Here is a 20,363-nt window from a genome sequence, read left to right as displayed (position 1 = left end):
ATCCTATTGTAAGTAGACACAGCTAGAGGTGGGAAAGAAACCATATCCATCAGGGGGTGAACCCAAGTTTTGCAGGGCCTGGAGCTTATAAAATTGAGTGCCCCCTTTTTTAAGAAAAACATACAAAATTATATACAAAATTGCTAGGACACTGCCCAGGACCTTGGAAGAAAACTGTGCAAGTGATGAGCCCTGAAATGTAAGCCTCATTAGCTTCACAGCCAATAATACCTCTAAAATCCACCCACTAACTACTCTGGACAAAGGCTGGATGGAGTGAAGGGCAGTGAGAAAGGAGAGTGGTCTGCTGTTTACCAGTGCTGAGGCTGCTCCCATCCATCCTTTCTACAGGGCTCTGGGCTGCAAGAGGCAGGAGGAAGGAAGAAAAGGAGGGAGAAGGCGTTGCAAGCTGTCAACTAAGACAGTGCTGGCTAAAAATAGAATTCCAGCTGGTCTGAGTTGTGGAAAGCAAGATCTTGGGCCTTTCTCTCTCATGCCAGCTTTTCCAGGGGGTGGAAGTAGGGTTGCCCATAGCCTTTGTGGCACTCCCCACCCCCATCCCCACCATCCCTTCTGAAGGAGATACAGCCTTGATGAGGTTGCCCCACCCTCAGCCCCTCCAGCTGGGGCCTGGACTCCTGCAGATTGTCAGATGGAGGTGGGGAGCTCAGTGGGGGAGGGATCAGTCCAGACTCTTTGCCTGGAGTGTGAGCTTAAGTACAGTGGCCCAGGGCTAGCCGATACCTTAGCACATAGGCACTGAATAACACTATTTCACAAACTGTGCAGTCTATGGGATACTTATACATCCATCACTCCACCCCATGCCCTATCTAGTTGTCAAACGTGCAGTCTTAGGATCCTCCTATCTATTTTCCATCTCTTAAAATCTAACAAAACATTTTATACAGGAAAAATGAGGTGTGAGAGGATGACCATGCCCCAGGTCCCAGGTGAGTCTCTGGAATGTGCGCCATTAAGTGAGGGTCCTTGGCTTCATGCAGGAAAATAATTCAAACGCAAACCATAGCTGAGTAAAAGTAGATTTTTTTCAGAGAGATGCACACTCCATAGACTGAGTGTAGACTATCTCAGAAGGCCAGAGAGGCCACAAGGTGTGGGGATGGGTGTTTAAAATAAAAGTAGATACTCACTCCATAGACAGAGTACAGATCATCTCAAAAGGCAAGGGAAAGGCTACAGAGGTGCAGGGTTGTTAGTTTTTATGGGCTCGGTAACTTCATATGCTAACAAGTGGGAGGATTATTTCAACTACTTTGGGGGAGGCGCTGGGACTCGCAAGAACTGGGCCACTGCCCACTTTTTTATTATTTTTTATGGTTAGCCTCAGAACTGTCATGGAGCCTATGGTAGTGCCATTTACCATGCTAATGTACCACAATGAGCATATATTGAAGCTCAAATTCTACTAGAAGTCAAATCTCCCCTCATCATGGGCCTCAAGGTCTGCTGGGAGTTGAATCTCCCGCCATCTTGGTGCTAATTGCTTTGTCATTCTTTTAATGGTCATGCCCTGCCCTCTTCCCTCCTGTCTCATTTTCAAGTCCAGATTTAATACCGCTGTCTCCATGAAGTCCTGCTCGGTCATCCTTATAAAGCCTCTCTGCTCATACTGCTCTTTCCCTTCAGTCATAGTTAGGTGTGTTCCTACCTGATTTCCCATACTGGTCAGAGAGCTGCATGATGTCATGGGAAGGTGACTGAGCCCTAGGCCTAGAAGGTCTTGTGTTGGAGTAGGTAGGGGTGAAACCTAATGCTTCTTGGTGTTGTGTGACAGGAGTTTATATACACCAATTCATTTCATTCTCAGAACTCCTCTACAGAACATTTCTCTTCATCTGACAGAAAAGGACAGTCTACCCCAATGTCATTTACTAGCAATGGAGTGACTAGCTCTGGCTGGTTACTTTCCCTTTCTGAGCCTCAGTTTCCCTCATCTGTCAGTATCCCTCATCTGGGGATATGTCATGCCTTGCTATGCAGTTGTGAGAGTTACATCAGATGCAGCAGCTCTCTCCCCTGGAAAATGGACAAGCTCAGGAAGATTGCTAGAGGCCCTTGCATTCGTACAGTGCTGGCACCCACCTCTACATGTAATCCAAAGTCAAAATCATACATTATGTAATCCAGTCCATACATTATGTAATCCAGTCCAATAAATTTTTGCTCTCCTCGTGAGGAGTACTTCAGAGTCTTTTTTTTTTTTGAAATCTCAAACATTGATTTACTTATTTTAATTTCTTTTACTAGTCATATATGCACATAGTTAAAGAGTCAACTATTCTACGGCATGAAGACAAACAGCAGTCCCCAGCCCCCTGCCTAGTTTTTCTCCATTGTCCTTTCCCCAGAAAGAATCGCTTTCAGATCTTTTATCCATTTTTTTTCCAGTATTTATACCCATGTCTTTTAATGACATGCTAATATTACTCCTGGGTTCTGCTGGGCAGGAATATCTATCGACTACCCACCATAGAATATGAGCCCTTAACTCTCATTTCCACCATCATCCCACCAGACATACACATTCTTGTACCCTCATTTTACCTAGTAAAATCACAACATAATTTTTGTCATTGTGATATCCAGGAACCAAGGTGATCCCCAATGAGACTCCCCTCCTTGTCTTCCTGACCCTGTGTCGTTGTGTCCCACTTCAACTAGGGCTGATGTGTATAAGCAACAAAATACCAAAATGGGTAATGAAGACAGGACCCCACCCTGCACTTGCAGAACTTGGCCTGACTCGCCTCCCCTTACTTAATCCCAGCCCTCTTGGATTCCGTCTTTAGCATTTTGGTATTTTTGTTCATCATGGATTTTTTTTGCAAATCATTTTTTTAATATTGCACTAAAGTATTTTTTATCTTGATCACCACATTTTTTGATGCTCCTTTAAATTTTGTGCCCAAGCAAGAAAGCACCTCACTTTACCTTGGTCCTGCCCCTAACATATCCTAACAGCTTCTTAAGAAAGACTGTATGAGAGGTAAATTTTTGATACCCTTATTTCTATATATGTCTAAGTCTACCTACACAGTGGATTTCTAGTTTGGCTGGATATAGGATTCTAGATGGGAATTTTTTTTACAAATATTTTGAAGATGTTGTTCATTTGAAGACCACAGTCATTTGACTACTGATCCTTTGCTATACGTCATGGCTATCAATTTGGGAATTTTGTTGCTTATACAGGTCAGTCCTACTCACAGTAGGACAGGACTTAGTTTAATAGTGGAGGACCAACAGCTGATTGGAAGTTCTGAGCTGTGGATGGAGTTGTCAATTTGGAGCTTCACTGTTAGGTAATCTGGTTAGGCTGTTTGTTGGGGAACTCCAGATGTCAAGACCTTTGATTCTTTCCTTGTGGGCTGGTCGGATCTCCTAGAGACCTTCTCCAATGTCCTGAAGAGAAGAAAGCTCTGGGTTCCAGCATTTTGGGAGTCAGTGGGAGACCACAGGGTAGGGGTGGGCTGACCAGGCATTTAGTGTGTATATAGGCACTTAAGCTTCTGGTAGTTTTATGGTATCCCTGTCTTCAAGTGGGCCTGAAAGGACCTTCAGTTTTACCTTCTCTGGACAGATCTCCTATCCTCTGTCTGTGAGAAGAGCAGGAGTGTTAGGGAAGGGATCTAGAAGTCTTTTTCTCAACAGCTTTCAACTAATCTCTTATTGTCTCTCTGCCTCAGCTTCCAGAGATATCTTTTATTCCCGGAGATATCTTGAACCACCAATTCCTAGGCCTGTTGAGGATTCTGTCATTTAGTCGTGGCAGTTCTTTCCTTACCCAGAAATGTCTGGTTTCTGCTTACTAAGTCATCAGATTCCTGTCTGTCTATTTTTCAGTTTCCAAAATTTTGTCATTGCCTCTTTTTTTCTCACCATCTTTGAGGACTTTAAACCTTTTTTAAAAATCCCTTTAAACTCAGTTAAGGGATCAGCACCATCCTCAGCGAGGTGCCAGAGTGGTAACAGAGCATAGGAGGTGGGGACCCATGTTATATTTTGGCCTAGGACAGATGAGGGGCTCCTATTCCCTGACTTTCTCTCACTTCCACCCATACTGCAAGTAATGCATTAGTTGGGGGGAAAATCCCTTTACTGTACTTTTAGTGGGGTTTAAAAAGAGGGCAAAATGTTATGCCTGTGTTCAAATCTTTACTGGGAAGTGCCCTAGGCCTCTGCTTAGTTTGTTGAATTATCCAGCACCGGATGGGCTGCTTTGGGAGGTGAATTTTGGCCTCTAAGGGAGCAAATACAGCTGGTGCTGATGGAAGGATAATTTCACCAGCAGCATATTAAATGCATGCCTCAAATAATCACTTTAATTATGATATTATAATTTCACAGTCATAAAAATAATTATAAAATCAGTTATTCTACAGAGAGAGCATGCGCAAGGAGGACGCTCCCACGCATGAATACTGGGTCCCGCTCGGGTGGTCTCTGCCTGGTCCACGCTGCCTCCCAGTCAGTCGTCTCAAGGGCAGGGCCTGAAGGAGAGACGACCCAAGCCAGTTCTGGAGGACTGTGATGTGTGCCCATGGGAGGTGGTTCAGCGCCAGGCCCTGCCACACACGACACGCAAGACGTCGAATTCCAGTTGGTACCAACCTGCAGGTCACCTTCCTTGGGCGAGCCCGGGGCGGGGGGATGCGATCTGCGCGCTTCTCCGGTGTGCGGCACCGCCCGCCCCCGGGGCCCCGCCCCCGGGACCCCCAGCCTTGGGTACACACGGAGCCGGTGCGCTCCTGCCAGCTTTGAACTTGCGAAGTCTGCCGAAGAGAACCCGCAGCACGCACAGGAAATGGCTGAGGCCAGGAACTGCTGAGACGAGAGGAGGGAGAGAGGCTGGCGCACAGAGGTGTCGCTGGCTGAGACGGGCTTTCGGGACAGGGACGCGACAGAGAGAGGAGGAGGACCTACAAAGAAAAGTGCCTGGGTCGGGAGGAGGGTGAGCAGCTGCTGAGACGCAGGCTGTGGGAAAAGGATAGAAGAAGCTGGTAATGAGAGGAAGGGGCCAGGAAGAGTGTGGGCGGGGAGGTTTGAGCAAGTGATCCACAGGGAGAGGAAGTAGATGGGCAAGAAGAAGAGAGAAAAGTGAAATGGAGGATGGATCTGCTGGGGGGTGGGGGGGCAGGGGGGATGGAGGATGTAGGAGGAGAGCTCTGAGCTCACTTACTCCAGTGAGGAGGGCCCTCACCAGACAGGAAAAACACGTGCTGCTGTGGAGCCCAGAAGTAGCTGCCTGGGTGAGCCTTGATACTCATACATTTTAAAGACTGGCAGGCCTCCCACTCAGCAGGACTTGGAAGACCTGCTGTTAACTATTGGCTTGGGTTGCAATGGTTGTGATCCGGCAAAACGCCAAGTTAATAATCCTACCTCCTCCTCACATAATGCTTAATTAATCCTTACACCTTCTCTTGTCTTAATCTGATCCCTGCAGCAACGCTAATATCTTGAGATGGTTGCATTTTCCCCGTATTCACAGGCAAAGAAGTTAAAACAGCTGAAATGACTTGCCCAGAGTCACAGATGGGGAAAATGGCTGAGTAGAAACAACAGATTGGTTGTGATTTTATTGAAGCCAGTATCAGCCAATCTGGACTAAAGATCACTGTAGCGGGATGTGACTCAGTGACAAGAGGCAACACAGAGCTGATAACTTGCTGAGCCCACAAAAATATGTCTCCAGACCCCAAAGTCATCCTCTCTTCTTTATCCGGAACGTCCAGAAAGGCAGATGCGCCTCACTTTGGGCCTCTAGTCTCCTGGTCCCTCTATAGCATCTCTGAGAGTCCACAGTGTGGAGCCCTCTCTACCAGGCCTGCCTTTACTCAGAGTAATAATCAGTTTAGAAACTGGGAGCCTGTCTTAGTCCATTTGGGCAGCTCTAAGAGAATATCATAGACTGGATGACTTATAAACAACAGAAATTTATTTTTTACGTTCTGCAGGCTGGGAAATCCAAGACCAAGGTGCTGGCTGGTTTGGTGTCTGGTGAGAGCCTGCTTCCTAGGTAGCCATCTTTTTATTGTAACCTGACCTGGTGGAAGGGGCAAGAGAGCTGCTTTGGGCTTCTTTTTTTTATTAGCACTAATCCCATTTATGTGGGCTCTGCTCAGACGATCTAATCATCCCCAAAGGCCCTCCCACCATCTGATACTATCACCTTGGGTGTTAGGTTTCAGCCTATGAACTTGGAGAGAACACAAACATTCAGACCATAACAGGAGGTATCAAATATGCTCAGGAGAAACTATTGCTCCTTTGTTCTTCAGGAGTGAGGCAGGGCTACAGCCTTCTATCTTGTCTCTTAGACTGGCCTGCCTGCCCTCCCTATTGTTTCAGAGTGTGTTTAACCTTTCTTCTAATTGGTGTGCAGGATCCAAATAACGTAGGTGTTCATTTAATCTACTGATCCTGAACCCAAGGGAGGATTCAGGGACTTTGGAATGGTGAGTAGGGGCCAGCTACCAGAAGGTCTAAGGGAAGAGCTTTCCAGGCAGATGGACTAGGGGAGGAAAGACTCTAGGACAGGAATGACCTTGGTGAGTTCAGAAAACGAGGGTCCCACGAGGCCAGGGAAAGTGACTTGAAATGAAGTAAGAGAGAAAGGCTGGGGTCCAACCACAGCTGTGGGAGTGGGGCTGGGGGAGGACTTTCAGGCCAGGGGTGAAATCTGGGCAGAGTCAGTAAAGGGTTGCCAATCTTGATTTTATGAAAAGAGTGGAGGTCTAGGTGTTATTTTGAACCATTTGGTCAAACTTTTTTCAATATAAAAAAATATATAAATCTTTGACTGCCAGAGGAACTAAGCATGGTCCCTTAGAGACCCCAACTTAATACTGCAGAGCAGCAGAGGACCTGAAACAAGGAGACCCGGACCAACCTGGCCGAGCCTCTGACATGAAGCTGGCATGGTGAGAACGGGAAGAAGCACGAAGACCAACAGTTTGCAACACAGAGTGCCCGTGACCGAAGGAACCTCACCAAGAGCCACACCAACCTCTCAAACCCAGAATATAAGCAGCATCTGAGAGATATTTAGGCCACAAACCCAATACAAAGCTGCAGGCTGTCTTTGTAGGCCCCCGTCTGAAGGCTGTAGAGAATAAGCCATGGGCTGAACTGATAAACAAGCTGTGAGGAATGTCACGTAGCTGGCTGGATAAGAAATGGCCTACTGAATGTATCCAGTATGGACAGCTGGATAGGCAATGACGGGTAAGAGCCTCAGAGGAGCACAACCTAAGACAGGCACAGTCGGCACGGTAAGAGATGGCCTACTTGATGAAGTTTCATCATGAACTTTCAAACAATCTGTCCTTGATCATGTAACATCCTGTGCTTACTGCAGGAGCTTGGGGACCTAAATAGCTTAAGATTATTAACATTGTTATAACTTAGATGATATGTGAGGCATCATGCATGTCCTATATAAACCCTTTTCTAAGAATCAATAAACAGAGAACTGCTTTGCTTCTCTCTGCATGGTGTTCATGTGTACATGATATCGCGCCACCGACAGATGGTGGCCCCGACGTGGTATCAGACTCGGCAACACATAAGTGGAACTAGGGAAATTTGGGGGGATTTTTCAGTCTAACAGGCGTGCCAGTAATATTTGGGGCAACAGCTTACTAAGTGACGTGATATCAGCGTGGCGACTACATGTAAGTAAGGGGAAAAATTTATATCGGGGATTTTCAGCCTATCAGGCACACTGCAATGTAACCATGGGACAGCAGCTGACAGTACAGCAGAAGATTTATTTCCATATTCTGTTAAAGGCTGTTTCAAAGCAGGGCACCCTCCCAGGTGCCCCTCAAAAACAAATATAGGAAATCACTGTCAACCGAAGTCCCATCTCACCATTTCTGACCTCATCACAGCTTCCCCCCAGAGCACAAGTTTAGATCTAATAACTATTGATAATGAGTTGATAAATGACAGTAATAAAACCTACTTAATCTCTACTGGAGTTTGGGGACCTTTACCTTCTGGGTATTTTGGATTGCTAATAGGGAGATCATCTGTAGGCTTAAAAGGGTTAACAGTTTTACCTGGTGTTATTGATAATGATTATACTGGAGAAATTAAAATTATGGTTCATGCCTCTTCTTATTACATTATTCCTAAGCAATCTTGAATTGCTCAAATTATTTTGATACCTATTTACCTGCTCAAAAATTTGCTGAAAATAATAGAGAAGATAAGGGCATCAGACATACAGGACAGCAAGCTTTTTGGACACATTCATTAACCGATAACAGACCTGTTATAACAGTTTCAATACAAGGAAAGCAATTTACAGCGTTATTAGACACAGAGCTGCAGAGAAAAGAAAAACTGTTTGGGCCAAAAAAGAACAATTCCCTTGAGGCTTGGCCCACCTTCTCTGGAGAGAATACTGAGAACCTGAGGTGGGTAAAGGCGATGCTTAGAACAGGAGAGGAAGGAGGAGACTCATGACGTAAAGCAGGGCTTTAGGAAGGTACTTCTGTCTCCACCACTCTTCTACCTTTGTGCTTTCAGATGGGGGCCTACAGTCTTCAGTGACTTCCCTCTGAGGACTCTGTGAGGCCTCCACCTCTGAGGATGGAGATGCCCCTCCCCATTGTCCTCTCTACAGAAAAACGGGAAATCTTTTATATTGTCAGTGGAACTTTATTACCCACGACCTCAGGGCTTGTTCTCTAAAATATATAGCTAGACTGTATGTATGATGGTAGACGTGGTTGCAATGAAACCATAAATTTCCACTGAAGCATAAAAAATCCTGGAATTTTTTTCATTAGAAACCCAGTAGATTTCAGAGTCCTAATGAGCTTCTGCACAATCCCAGCGTTAACTATTTTACTTGAGAGAAAATGATGATATAAAACTCTTTAATGTTTGTTTTTAAAGGGCTTATTATTTTTTTAAATTATTTACCCCCTCTGCCTGGGGTTTCTCTCCTGTTGCCAGCTCACACCAAGCCACTATCATCTCTCACCAGGATTATTGCAGTAACTAAGTTATCTTTCTGCCTCCATGCTTGTATTCTTACAGGCTGTTCCTCAAACGGCAATCCTAGTGAATCTTCTAAACGCTAAGTCAGGACTTCTTTTTTCCAGTAATGGTAGCTAGGCTATTTCGATCAACCCTCTGGCTGCAAATGACTTGAGAGAGAGAAACTGAATGAAAAATAAGAAACATTGTCTTACGATTAATGGAGAGATGATAAAATAAAAAGGAATAATCATGCTAAAATGTGAAGGGAATATTTAAGAGGAGTAAGAAGGCATTGGAGCTGCTTTCACCCAGAGGTACTTGCATACTCCCCAGATTAGAGTGTTTGGACAGCATCGTGGGTCCCAGTGTACAGAAAGCAAAGCCGGGGCTGGCAAAGCAGGGAGTCTCATAGGAGACTCTGGTGAACAGGCTCTAAGGTATACCCGGTGCCCCTAAGTGTAGGCAGAGAGACCTTTGGCTTTCTTCTAACCCAGAGAACACGGCAAAGTGATGGCATGTCACTCTGGTAACTGTTATGTTACAAAAGTCTCAGTCTTCTTAGTAAACACACAGCAAGTTGCTTACGGCAGCTTCTAGCAAGAAAGTAAAGCCATGGATTTAAGAAACTCTATGAATCGCAATAAACATAAAAGAATCAACACCTAGAATCATCATAAAGAAATTCTAAAAAAACAAAGGAAAAGAGAAAAGCTTCAAATCTGCTAGAGAAAGGATAAATTATGTTTAGGAAAGTTACATGGTACATGGGAGACAATAAATATTTATTAAATGAATAAACAAGCACACTATATTTGGGAGCTTTTCTGCCTACTAGCTCTATGACATGTCTCATTTGACCTCTTGAAACTGTCTCTTAACGTACAGAACATGGATAACAAAACCTACTTTATAGGGGAACTCGTCAGGATTAAGTTCATATTGAGCTTACATAGAACACCTAACAACTCCTAGTCTGTATTAGCACTCCTGGGCCGATTCTCTCCCAAATTTGGGTTTGGGGCCTGTTCTATGCAAATTTACTCTCTAATCTAGGTCTCCAGCCCAGGCTTTCTTCCCAGTTCCAAACATCCACACTGAAATACTTCTGTATCTAAAACACACTTCCTTCCTTCACTTTTAAAGGGCTGGAGGCTTCAGAAAAACAAGTCTTATTGCAGTAACACCTGTTCAGCCACAGGGAAAAAAAAAATAGGTGAATGAGTAAACATCCAGCCTAGAGTGCACCTGCTAATTCCCTGACCTAAATTATACTCAGTGGTATTTTCTGAAATTCTGACATAAGAATTACCTGGGGCAATTGTTAGTAATACAATTTTTGCTTCTCTTCACCTGAACAATAGGATTCTTTAGGTTTAAGGGAAAACCCAAGGATCTGACTTTTTAACAAGCACCCAGGTGACTCTCACCTTTATGGAATAGTGGAAATATGTCTAGGAGGTGAGAATTGCAATATTGGCCAAGGCACTGATGAATGTGAGTGAATTGGTAATTCCTGCTATAGGAAAAGGAGGGAAGAAACTACAGATCCAGACCAGAGGCTGGATCTGTGAACGTGGATGCAAAATGGCTGATGTCTGGACAGGTTCCCGAACTTTTGAAGACATAGGCATACATAAAACATCTTAAGGCCAACATACTCTGCTCCCATCGGATGGGCACTAATGGACAAGATAGGGCCTTTGACTATGGGGACCTGGGAAAGCTTTGTGGAGGAAGTATGCTCTGAGTTAGACCTCTCTCTAGAGCTTTAGAATTTTTTCAGGCAAATAGGAAAAGGAGATGGAATTCCAGGAACGGAAAATAATTTTCAGCAAAGTAAGAAAGGTAGAAAATGCCCATGTTGGTTTTAGTAAAAGCAGGAAAACTGAGCTCTTCCTTCCATACCTTCAAGGGAATGACTGTGCCAAAAGGCTGGGAGGTATAGAGGGCCAGGGGGACAGGGGTTGAGGGGAGTGGACAGTTTGAAGATGTAGAAGATCTGGCCAGATTAAGGGAGAGAATGAGTGAGAAGAAGAGGCAGACACCTTAAAAACTCTCCTGTGAGACTGGGAGCCTCAGAGACAGAGAAAGCCCAAGATCAGTTAATCCCCACACCTTCAGGGATCACTTTCTGACTTCATAGCCGACTGACAGACCCTGAAACTTTTGCCCACAAAGGCCAAAACCCTTGCTCATTGACCCCAATCACGTGTAGAGACCCTAAGATTCCCTCCTGAGACTTTAAACACTTACCTGCCTGCTCTGATCCCTGCCTCATTCCAGCATCATTCATTTGTTCAAAAGTTCTGCTTGATCCTGCATCAGAAACATGTTCTTTTTTTTCATCTGCAATTTCCTCTGCCCCAAAAGATCTTTCCCCTCCTCTTCATTTGATTAACTTGTTATATTCATTTGGTGGGTGTCTGTTTAAAATTTCTCACTCAGAGGCATCTTTTCCTACTCTTGTAGTCTGAACTGTCCTCCACCCAGTATCTCTTACTCACCCTTTGAATTTCTTCATAGCACCTACAAGTACTTAAGGTGACGCTTATTCATGTTTGTGGCTCACTTCCTTCACACAGTACACTCCATGACCCCAGTCTGTTTCCCTCACCACTCTTGGCTTGGTACCTAGCCCAGAGCAATCTTTCACCATTAAGATTTCTCTTAAAAAAGAGGGAGAGAAAGGGGTTGTGGCCTTAATAACTGTTAACCTGAGGTCTTGGCACACGCCCTTCTCCAAGATCCTCTGCATCCTCAAGACCCTAACGCCTTTCCTGTTTTCTCCTTCAGAGCATGTGCTCGGGTTCAAATCCTGATGACAGTATTCACTAGCTGTGGTTCATTCAATAAATTGTCTACACTGTTCAAATCTCAGTTTCCTTTTCCTATAAAACTGAAATGGTAAGAGTTCTGACCTCATAGCTTTGGGAGGAGGATTATGAAAGAATCTCTGTAAAGCGTCTAACAGTTACCAGGAAAACAGTGACTGATAAACTGTTTGCTGCCATTATTGCCGCTGCCAATAACTAATCACCTCCAAGATTCAAGCTATTGGGTTTTTTTTCCATAAGAAAGTTCTCATTGTATTAATACATATATATAAATAAATCTTACAAAATAAATCCTCACTTTATTACTATATGTAAAAGATCTTACAAGTCAATAAGGAAATACAGCAGAAAATTGGGCAAAGTTTGCAAACATGCAAATTCACCAAAACAAAAAAGATTCAAAAAATTTAATATGTATTATTGGAGTAGAGAGAAGAAGAGAAAGAGACAAAGACTGGCTCTCAGATACCTCCCACACCTTCCCTCTTACAGTTTTCCCCTCTAGTGTCAGGAAAGAAGGAAAAGCCAAAAGGCAAGTGCCTCCTTCCACGATGGGGTGATGCTGTGTTACCTTCTCTGCAGGAGGTTCCTGCTTCTCTGGGTACCACAGCACTGGCTCTTGGGGAGCACACATCTGGTTCTTTGGCAGTCACATATTTCTCTGCCTCTCATCATGCCCCTGAGAACCCTCCTGGCCAGAAATGTAATTGTGGGGATCACCAGTGACATCCCATGCATGCGCTCCATGAGCTCCCATGTGGCTCTTGCCCTTGTTTTCTTCACTGGAGCACTTCCCCTGCCCCAGGACACCGCTGTCTTCTGCTGCCAGGATTTCACTTCCCAGGAGCCATGATGCTTCCCTCCAATTGTGGGGAGGACACCCTACCCCTGACTCTGTGCCACAGACTTAATATGAGTAAGACAGTACAGTTCTCATAAGGGGATTCTGCAGTGGACTCCTCTAAGGAGATTTAGTTGCTAAAGAATCTAAAAGGCCTCCCCAGGGGAGAGGGGGTGGGAAGAGACAGACTGGGAGTTTGAAATTTGTAGATACTGACAGGCATATGCAGAATAGATAAACAAGATTATACTGTATAGCACAGGGAAATATATGCAAGATCTTGTGGTAGCTCACAGCAAAAAAGAATGTGACAATGAATATATGTTCATGTATAACTGAAAAATTGTGCTCTACACTGGAAATTGACACAACATTGTAAAATGACTATTAACTCAATTTTAAAAAAAGTAAAATAAATAAATAAATAATTTTTTAAATTTTAAATAATCTTTAAAAAATAAATAAATAAAAGGCCTTCCCTGGAAGTGGTCCTAGAACAGGACCTGGGGAGAGTATTGAACTTACAATCCTCCATTCCACCTTCATTCCATTTTTCCTTCTTTACTATCTATTTTTCAGTGTATTCCCTTCTTAACGCGTGATTCAGCATCCTCTGAGAGGTTGTTAGAAATGAAGAATCTCAGGTCCATCCCCAGACCTTCTCAGTCAGAACCTGTGTGTTAACAAGATCCCCAGGTAATGACTATACACATGAAGGTTTGAGAAATTCTGTTAAATGGGACAGAATTTTTGAATTCTCCCACTCGAGTTATTTATATCCAAGTTCATTTTTAGCCCCCAGAGCTCCATTTCCCCCTTTTTGCATATGCTGCTGACTGTACAGGCATTCCTTGGCGGCTGAGCTAGTCAGCCCATAGAGTCTCCCATAGCAGTTCTGCAGGGATTCTATGCAAGCCGCCTTATGTCAGTTCACTGTAGACTCACTAATATTGATAAAAAATATAATAACCCAACCCAGTATGATAGGTTATCATAAAGAGATAAATGGTAGATTTTGAAGGAATGTTGAAATTATCTGCACCTGTAACTACAAAATACTTTCTATTTAAGATATTTCAATATATTATGGAGGAGAAATTATTATGATGCACCTACTTTGTTAGTTAACAAATACACACATTTGCTGTGCTGAGAAATAAACAGCACTACTTACATTGAAATTGTCCATGTACAGGGTCCTTGAAGGTAATTCTCTCCTCAGCCTATAACTTACATCAAAGATCGGTTTGAGTACATTATTGCTCTCAGCAGAGAGGTTGACAAGGGCCCTCGCTGGTGTTCACCTGTCACTGTAAGGTGGAGGGTCTGCAGAATTCACAGGAAGGTTCTTTGGCTTACTTCCTGGGATGGAAATTGCACAAAATACAAACAACTGCCTTGTGAGTGAGTTTTTTAGAATTCATTGCATCTTCCTTGTGGTTTGATTTCTCCAGGGTTTTGACCAGCTGAATGAACCACCACTGATTTCTTTTTTCCTCCTCTGATTAAAAAAAAAAAAATCCCTCAGCTCTAAAACTTTCTGACTGATGAATCCCACAGAATACTCAATATAAGAAGCCAATGCTAGAAAACCCTCAAAAAAAGGTGAAGTGTTCCTATTATTTTCCTGCTTGGCTGCTGTGTTCTTTGCAGTTGACCTGTTTCTCAGAGCCTGCAGGGTCTTTTTCTGGCTAGGATAGCCTGGGAATGGAAATTTTCAAAGTCCTGTAGAGTCCCATTTTAGGAGGATATCGGTTGGCTTACTAGAGGGTGGGAAAGAGGCTGCCTTCTTTGGAGGAAATGTGTACAGCCGTTATGTTAAAAAGGTGACATTTCATTGGGTGTGCTCCTAAAGCAACTTTTTTCCTCCTCCCTGTGTTCAGGGGCTAGTTCCTTTCTTTGCCCTGAATGAAATCTCAGGTGCGTCCCTATAGCTTTTCCAGACACTCATAGAAAAATACCCAAGTCCTCCCACCAATTTTAGTCATAAAACAGTAGTTTCAGTCATTAAAATGTCCAGCACATATAATAGTTAAAACTCTGAAATTTAAGACAAATATTTCTCCTTTCTCTGCTTCCCCAGCCCAGGTTCATTCAGGCTGGAAGCCTGAAGTAAGGAGAGGGAAGTAGGGGCCCAGGGGGCAGGGTCCGCACAGCCGTCTTCTTTGTTTTCCCACTTAATGCTTGTACTCCTCCAGACCTACTCCCTCTAGGGCTTGGGTTCAACAGACTTGGGGGTGAAGGTGGGAGGAGGGAAGTGTGAGGGGAGGAAGGGCCTTACTTTAGGGGAACTCACTTTAAGGGAATTCCCTTTAGGGGAATCCCACCTGGTGGTGGTGGTCCAGGATTTTGATGGGCATTCACTACGAGCTCCTCTCTCGGGGCGCTTTGGTAGGGCCCTTGGAAATGGCTCCATTGAAAACACTGGACTACAACATGACCCGTGCTGGCCACGTGCTCCACTGGCTTCTGCGTTTGATTCCAAGCTCCTGTTGCCTAGCAGCCTCTAGCCGCAAGCCCACTTAGGCAGGGGCTCCTTGGAAACAACTCTCAAGGTCATGCTCTCCCTTCCCCGATCAGTTCCAGGAGAAGCATGCTCTGCTGTTCTGTATTTAGTGGTTTATGCATTCCTCCTCATCCTAGCACCCAACTCCAGCCACAGCTTTGGCCTTTAATCCTCTCCAGCATGGGTCAGACACAGTTGCTTTGGTCCTCTCAGTTCAAAGGGACATGGTTTTCCCACTGACAGTTCAAAGCTCCTTCTCGCGAGATTTGAGATGAGGAGGGGCTCAGTCTCCTGTAATGGAAGGAGGTGGGAGGGAAATCCACAAGGCTTCAACCATTTTTTCCAAAGTATCTTCAACTTCTTTGACCTCCAACCTTGAGGGGTTGAAGGGTGGGTGTTAATCTAAGGGCCACAAAACTATCTCCAACTAGCTCCTCCTTGCCTAGCCTACGAAGGTGAGCTCAAAATCCGCTTTGAAGTAAGGCCACCTACTACTTACTGTTTGTTGTTGTTTTTTTTCCCCTTGCTTTTGGGCCTCAGCTGCATCAAGGTGAAACAGGAGGGAGGGGGCAGGACACAGCCAGAAAAGTTAATTCCCAATAGACCCTGAGGCCCACGATGGTGGGAGATTCAACCTCCAGTGGACCTTGAGCTTCATTGTGCACATTGTAATGTACTAGCCTGGTGAATGACACACCCACAGGCATCAGGACAGTTCCCAAGCTAACCACGAAAGTTCAAAGAGAGGGCGGTGGCCCGGTTCCTACAGAGCCCATTTTAACATCATGTCCTGCTTTCTAGCTACACTATACACCCACAAAGTTTCATTTTAAAGTCCTCGGAGGAGGAAGAACCTCTACCTTTTTTTGAGCATTATTTTAGACATATAAGTGACAGACTGCCTTTTTTTTTTTTCTTTCTGTCCTTATTAACAGTTTATTACAGTATATTTTTATGAGAATATCTTTTTTTTAACCGTTTAGAAATGAGATGGGGCAATTCACCATGACTCTGAGTCAAAAAGAATTTTTACAGAGAAGTAGAGGAAGCCTGTTGTTTTTCTTGTTGAAAGAAGTTTAAGGCAAAGCTTTTAGATCTCTGGATGTTTTCTTTTTACATTGGAAAAAAATTGGGGAGCTTTTAAACAAAGTTTAAAAAAATTTTTTTAACCTTTAGTTTTTCACATCAGGGTCTCTGAAGCATGGGAGAAAGGCTATTTTTCTTCCCCATGTGTAGCCTAGGTGGTGAGTGCTAGGTAGGAGTGCCTGGTCTGATTGAATAAAAGCTGTGGAATGTTTGGGTTTGGGGAAGGGTGGTAAACATATACCAGAGCAATAAAGTGGAGCCTGGGAGTGACTGGATTACAGATAGTTCCAGTAGGACCTTATCTTTCCAGGAGAGAGAGTGACATCTGCATCTCAACCTTTGTTGTTGTTGTTGTTGTTTGGGGTGTGTGTGTGTGTATAATTATTGAGGTATAATCTGTTTACAATGTTGTGTTAGTTTCTGATGTACAGCACAATGCTTCAGTCATATATGAATATACATACATTCGTTCTCATATTCTTCTTCACCGTTTTAAGTTACTACAAGATACTGAATATAGTTCCCTGTGCTATACAGTATTAACTTATTGTTTATATATTTTATTTTTATTAGTTAGTATCTGCAAATCTCAAGCTCCCAATTTATCCCTTCCCACCCTCTTCCCCCACTGGTAACCATAAGTTTGTTTTCTGTGTCTGTGAGTCTGTTTCTGCCCTGTAAACAAGTTCATTTGTCTTTTTTTTTTTTTTTTTAGATTCCACATATAAGTGATATCATATGGTATTTTCTGGTTTGATAGTTTTCTTTTGTATTAGCTTGGTTTCTTTTTGGGTTTTGTGACTCTATTATATGCTTCTGATTTGTGGTTACCCTGTTTTTCAAGTATCTTAACCCCTTACTATATTTGCTTTAGATTAGTATTCATGTAGACTCAAACACATCTTAAAAAGAATGAAGAAAAAAAACAAAAATGAAAACAAAAAAGAAAAAGGAGAGAAAAAGATCTATATTTTCTTGCCCTCCTCTCCCACCTTTTACGATTTTGATATCTTTTTTTTTTTAACATCTTCATGTTTATTCTCTTGCAACTCATTGTATTTATTGCCTTTCCAGTTACAGTTTTCTCCCTTCTATAGCATCCTGCTTCTTTTCTATTTAAAGTAGAACTTTCAAAATATCTTTTAGGATAGGTTTAGTATTGCTGAATTCTTTTAGTTTTTGCTTATCTGTTCATCGTCAAGTGCTAGGGCCCACCATACCGAGCAGCGAGCTTGCAGCCACACGCCTGAATCTGTGGTGCACCACAGGGTCAGCGCAGACCCCGGCCTGCTTCCGCATACGGTACACAGGCCTGTTGTAAATACCCGTACTCACCCCCGCTGTGTGCCAGAACTCCACTCACTGCCTGTTCGTCCCAGAGGCGCGGGTCCACAAAGGGTCCAGAGACAGCAAATCCACCCTCTCTGCTTGGGGCTGTAAACAAATCTCAGTCCTGCCTGTGAAGTTGCAGGGCCACTGGGTATGGATTCAGCTTTTAGCCCCACCTCCGCGCGGTAGTGATGGCTGTGACGGAGCCCCACATCTCTTCTCGCGAGAACACACCAACAATGGCGCCAAGGAGAGACAGCAGCGATGACACAACTGTGTTGCACTCCTCCACACCCATGCACACCAGCAGTGGTGCTTTTTTATGGGAGTCCCAGGCTGTTCTGTTCCATACACAGCCTCCAGCCAGACCTCACACTGCCCTCCAATCCCCTGAGGCTGCTTCTGTGCAGTGGGCCCCAGCCCTGTGCCCGGGCTCGTCACCGATCTCCAGCAGCCAGTCCCAGCATGCCCCTGCCAGCTTCATATAACTGGAGGATTCCTATCTCAGTTCTAAATAAAAATTCCTCCCATCTCTGCCAAATGCATCTCAGACTGGACAGGCTGGACCAAACAGAATAGTGATTGCTGATACTGTATTAAGGTCCAGCCTATCATGTGTATGTCTAGTGTGAGACCATAAGACTACTTGATATGAAGAAAAAGTTAAAGAGATTTTCCTCAAAGAATACTTCAAACGTTCCAAAATATTTCAACATCTTACAGCAGTCTACACGGAAAAAGGCCAACTGGGATGGCTTACTCATGAGATTTCCAAATGCAGTGAGGGCACCTGCGTCTTCCAAGTTGAGAGTGCACACTGCCGCAATGAAGGACATCCCTTGGACATGACCAACATTGGATCAGTAACATGAATATGCTCCTGTAGAAGACATTTTGATACAGACTATCCTTCTGAAAGATGTAGAGAGACAGAAAGACATAGGATATGTCCAGCTTAATTCTAGACCAGCACCTGGACCATTAAAAGATACAAATTCTGTATCATAGAGAATGTTATGTTTAGAGAGAACTTGTTTCATTGAAGCTTTCCCACGATTTCTTTCCTCTCGGGAGGAATACTGCATAAAGTTCAGGAGCAATATTTAGTCCACTTACTACAGCTAGACTCCAAGCTTCACCTTTTTCCTACAATGAATTACTTCCCAGTTGGGCAGTATTTCACTGGCTCAAATTACCATTGCATTTGCAATATTTTCTTCGTAATTTTTTTTAATATACTGCTTTAATTCCTCAATTTTAAGATTCAGCTCAAAGGTCTCATGTTCTTGTCAGTGAGGTTAAATCTTCTTCCACAGATTTGGCAGGAAAATTTTCTTGGAGTAGGCAAAGATCTCAACAGGACCCAAAAGCAATCATCAATCATATGATGGCCCATCCTCAAGAATCAGAGTGGTGGTAGAAGGTGGCTCAAATTCAAAATTCTTCTGTCTCAAAGACTGAAGCGGTGATTTATAGGTCCTCCTGTTGATGCTTTGTTTTCCTGCTGAATGGTTTTTTGGATTTTCTGAAGTTTCTCTCTGGGAGGGACTTTATCAAATCATTTCCAATCAGGAGCACTGTGGACAACTGATCTGGGCTCCTTTTATACTTTTTGGAAATGGTTTCAGATAAGCAGGAGCAAGTAGCGGGGCACTCTGGAAGAGGAGGGAGAGAATCACGCCCTCTGACTCCCAGCTGCTTCAAGTTCATGGTCTTTGGTTTCTGCAGCCTCCAGGCAGCTGCTTTACAGAGGACAGGCTGCCCATACCAGCAGCGGCCTCATCACCCAGCCCCTATAGGTAGACATGACGGCAGGGACAAGGGAAGAGGCTCCCTGCCCACCTGGGGGAACTGTTGCTGGTGCCTGACCAGTCACTTTCAGGCACTTTATGGAGACTTTATGGAGTGAGTTGACTTTATGGAGACAGTACTGGAAAAGCCCTCATGGTACCTGGCTTCTAGGGTCCAGCTGGTAAGGGAGATGACTTCCATGACTGGCCAGGAGCCTAGAGGTGTCTTGAGGACTTTGAGAAGATAGGAACTCACCCCAAATGCATAGGTACTACAGATGAAATCTGGTGGGTAGGGTTTCTTGGATGTGGCTTCCCAGCCTCAGGACAGCAAGTAATAGAGGCCTCTAGAAGTCCAGCCTGAGATTCCTTACAAAAATCTCCAGCAGAACAAACTTAATGAAGGACTTTGTGGTAAATTAATATTCTTGCTGTACCTATGTAAATAATCAGGCCAGATCTAATAAGGCCAGGTTCGTTTTGTGATCAGGTGTCTTTGAGACTCTTTTTGATCAAAAGTGGAGAAACTGTAAGGATAAAAAAAAATGTGCTTAAGTAGAAAATTAGGTGTTATCATCCAAAAACACACCTGGGTTGTCTGACTCTGTGAATTGTAGCTAGCTGACAGCAATGCCAAATAATTCTTGTCCATAGACACACAAATTCCCTTCAGGGGAGAAACAAACAAAATAAGCAATGTTTGCTCTATTTGTGCATTTATTTTAATATCTCTGACCTCTAACTTTGTCTGTTCTTGGTAATCTCCTTTGACCTGGTTGTAAAACTTCACTTGTTTCCTCATGAATGCGTTAAATAAAATCTTCAACATGTACTCATTCTTATATCTGTATAAGAGTCATGATTTTAACCTGCTTTTGAAAATTATCTTGTAATGTCTACTTGGAGCTAAACCACCATTCAGTGGCTGATGTGTGCCCTGAGTTTGTGCCTTGGCC

Source organism: Camelus dromedarius, chromosome 12 (assembly GCF_036321535.1).
Source record: "Camelus dromedarius isolate mCamDro1 chromosome 12, mCamDro1.pat, whole genome shotgun sequence".
NCBI classification, from domain to species: domain Eukaryota; kingdom Metazoa; phylum Chordata; class Mammalia; order Artiodactyla; family Camelidae; genus Camelus; species Camelus dromedarius.
Note: the sequence above shows the minus strand (reverse complement) of the source record.